Source organism: Ornithorhynchus anatinus, chromosome 4 (assembly GCF_004115215.2).
Source record: "Ornithorhynchus anatinus isolate Pmale09 chromosome 4, mOrnAna1.pri.v4, whole genome shotgun sequence".
In the NCBI taxonomy this organism is placed as follows: Eukaryota; Metazoa; Chordata; class Mammalia; order Monotremata; family Ornithorhynchidae; genus Ornithorhynchus; species Ornithorhynchus anatinus.
Genome location: NC_041731.1, coordinates 16140149 through 16144104, shown reverse-complemented (window position 1 = coordinate 16144104; position 3956 = coordinate 16140149). Strand labels below are relative to the sequence as shown.

Here is a 3956-nt window from a genome sequence, read left to right as displayed (position 1 = left end):
GAAAGATGATGACTAGATTCTTACTGTAGCTTGAGTATCCAAAAATTTGAATGGGGTTCTACATCACACACCCGTCTTTCTTTGGCTTATTTCGATTGCAAAAAGAAAGTTCTGAGAAATTGCTTCCAAACTGAACTGGTTATGGGTAATGCAGAGCCAGAAAACTTCTCCAGGTTGATCTGAGCCATGAAGCTACTCAGGAAGCTTGATACACCAGGAAATTTGAAGCATTCCGCTTTTACAATCCAAACCAAAGATCTTTTTACTGCATCTGTTTTGCTGAGTGACAATCTACTTCTTAATGAGCAATTCTAAAAGGCTAATTACCATCAAAGCTTGACAGAGTTTCTCAACATGTCTGCATACAAAAAACAAGACCACCCATCTAGATAGGAGGTAGAATCCTGAAAGAATTGTGGTTGCATTTAAAAAAAAAATAAATGTGAAAGTTGACGTTCAAAGCTTGGTAAGAAAAGATCTAGGAGGGGGTAAGGAAAATGATTAGAAGCGAAAGTGCAGATAAAAAGCACGCAGGACTGTGAAGGGGAAATGTAAGGAAGACTTGAGGTGTCAGGCTACAGAATAATACAGGCAAAAAGGAGCTTAGCTGATCTATCCATCGCTCATCGTGCAACAGCAATATGTAATATTCACAATCTGGGAAGGTTTTCTATCTGAATTGGAATTAAACTTCTGACTGAATCAGAAATGCTTATTCCTTTTCATATATCTGGATGGGTGGCAGGAACTATGCGAATGAAAATGTTTGCATCACTAGTTTTTCAGCATCATTTAATCTAGTTTTGCCGAATAAGAACAGTTCATATTTCATGCTCGTTTCCTTTGAAGTATAAAATGTAGCCCAACCGGTTTTTGAAAGCGTGGCATGGCCTAGAGACAAAACATTTTTTCAAAAATTCTTGATTCCAAGTTTTTGTGTAATATAACACATTTTGATGTGCTCTCCTCCCCCCAGCCTATATTTTAAACTTAACATTGTCTCAATAGCCATCGGCAGGGGACATATCCCTTTTTGGCTGAAATATGTAGAGAGCAGTGACATTTTGAGGTTGGGTTGTAAACGCAAACTCTCTCTTCGTTACAGAGGATGTTCAGTTCTTTGATAGTCGTGATCGTATTTATTAAGCACTTACTTTGTGCAGAGTACTGAACTAAGTGCTGGAAAAGAAGACACAGATAGAAATTAGATCCCTTTCTCTCAGGGGGTTCTGCTGTCTACTGCTGTCGTTTGCTGTCGAGTCAAGTCCGACCCATAGCGATGCCATGGACAGATTTCTCCCAGAAGGCCCCCACCTCCGCCTGCAATCATTCTGATAGTGGATCCATAGTTTTCTTGGTAAAATCCGGAAGTGGTTTACTATTGCCGCACAGTAGACGAGTGTCAGCCCTCAACTCTCTGCTGCGCTGCGGCTGCCCAGCAAAGGTGAGTTTTTACCTGCAGCAGATTACCTTCCACTCACTAGCCAATGTCCAAGCAAGGAATGGAATGGCCAGATCCCTGCTTGACTCTCCCTCCCATAGTCGAGGCTGGTAAAGTACTGGAAACTCTCCAGGTGTGATCCTGAGAGAGTTCAGGGGACTAACACTCTAACAATAAAAAGAGAGGGAGGGGACCGGTGACAGATGTAGAGGAAGAGATGAAACAAAAACACTGAGGAGGCATAAAGACAAAAATGAAGACTTGTAAGATGCTGTGGCTAGAGGAGCACAATTCCAGACTTCCCACAATTCAGACCTCACAGCAACCGTGACCACTATATCAGCAGCCGCTTATTCTTTTTGAGGTTTTGTGGAAGAGATGCCAGCTGCAGCTCCTTTTCTCCATCCTGCCAGGGTGGAACAGGGCAGGTCAGGATGGAGGTTCCTCAGTGACGCAGAGGAGAAGAGTTGGTGCGGGGTGCCGGGGAGGCAGCGTGATGGTCCAGTAGAGGAGAATGCTAAGGGCTTTGAGAGCTGTGAAGTGGGGTGGTGGATTCCTGGAGAAGTCACGTGGTCTTAAGATGTACAGGGTGCAATGAGCAGAGGCTTAAGCCCAGGCAGGCGGCCCTGTAGTGTGCAGGGCAAGCTGGGAGCAGAGGTCAGGGAGCTGCGATAGTGGGTGATAGGCTTTGGGAGGGTGTCTCTCGGGGTGTGGGTCAGGAGGGTATGATCTTCCTTTAAGGACTGCAAACTTTCTAGACCGTAAGCTCATTGTGGTCAGGGAAAGTGTCTATTGTTCTACTGTACTGTCCCAAGCACTTAGTAGAATGCTTTGCACACAGAGCTCAATAAAAACGATTGAATGAATGAATGAATAGGGATGGACACTTGAAACTGTATTGAACACCAGGGATTCTAAATACCGGGACAAATTGGCTCGTTTTCCCTTCCCCTCTCAGTGACAGAACAAAGACAAAGAGAGGAGAAGGAATACATATTCCAACTCCCAGCAAACCTATGCAGAGCAGTAACATTTACTGAGCAACTATTCTGTTTGCAGTGATGTGAGAGGTAGTTGGGTATTTACAACGGAAGGAACTCTCACAACCCCCTCATCAAGGGCTTACCATTACGCGGAAACATATCACAAACATTCAGCCGGTTAGAGCTCAATAAATATGTTTACTACTTCTATAGCTAAAGAGCAAGAACAGAGATCCAAATGATTAGGAGAAAAAAGAGTAAAGAAAGTAAATAAATAAATATCTGTATTCAAATGAGTGCTAAGGGATCTGAGGGAATGACTTAATCGGGAGGGTAAGGATTGATCTTGGCCTTTTGAGGAGATGGATTTTTAAAATTACCTGTCACCTCCTCACCATCTGTCTCTCCTCTCTCCAGTGCATTCTTCACTCTACTGTGTGGGTCATCATCCTAAAACTGGTTTGGCACACATCATTCCACCCCTCCAAAACCGCCAGTGGTTGCTTCCTCCTTTCCACATCAATGGGGGTTTCCTGAACAGTAGGTTTAAGACACCCTATCAGCTCTCTTCCCCTTTCCCTTTCCCACTAAACCCCAGCTCACACGCTCTCCTCCTCGCAAGACAACTTACTCACTGAACCTCATTCTCATCTCTCTCCCCATCAACCTCTTACTCACATCCTCCATTTTGCCTGAAAGTCTCTCTCCCTTCCCACCCAGGAGAACACTTCTCTCCCCAACTTCAAGGTCCTCCAGGAGTCCCTCCCTGGTTATTATTATTATATCATTAGTAATAATTACTATGTTATTAGTAATAATATTAACAATAATAATTGTGGTGTTTGTTAAGCACTTACTATGGACCAGGCACTGTACTAAGTGCTGGGATGGATACAAGCAAATCAGGTTGGACACGGTCCCCGTCCCAAATGGGGCTCACAGTCTCAATCCCCATTTTAGAGATGAGGTACAGAGAAGTAAAGTGACTTGCCCAAGATCACACAGCAGACAAGTGGTAGAACCAGGATTAGAATGCATGACCTTCTGACTCCCAGGCCTGTGCTCTATCCATTATCCGAACTGGGAAACACGCTTTAGGCTTTGAACTTTGGATCCGTTCTGTTTGTGGGACATCCACTGATGAGAGGGTCAAGTGTCCTAAGGGCCTGGAAAAGACAGTACCCAAAAACACAATACCCAATCTTCAACTGCAATCCAAATTTAGTTATTCTAGGACAACACTGTCATTTGCTTTTTAACCTATGTAAAACTATGACTTTCATCTACTTCCAACATTTTACTTACTACCTAAAACAAACAGAATGATTTGTCCTTGTTTATCTTAATAAGCATCAGAGAACAGCAATTTGATAAGCTTAAAAACACTACAAATAGGATAATTAAACTCCAGGTATTCTATCTTGGCAGTAACCACATTCCCTTTGAGAGGTTAAATCTCTAGGTCAACGTTTACTTAGGAGTTGTTTTTTTTGACTTAAAATCACAGGAACCGATTTGAAAAAGGAATTCGA

The 3956-nt window shown here is 43.1% G+C and overlaps 1 non-coding gene across 1 annotated transcript; it reads right to left on the bottom strand.

Annotated features, from left to right (window-relative positions):
- Positions 1-1454: 1454 nt before the first annotated feature.
- Positions 1455-1592, bottom strand: LOC114811952. The gene has a single exon (XR_003759647.1). It is a non-coding gene; the product is annotated as a small nucleolar RNA SNORA7 (small nucleolar RNA).
- Between the last annotated feature and the right edge of the window lie 2364 nt (positions 1593-3956).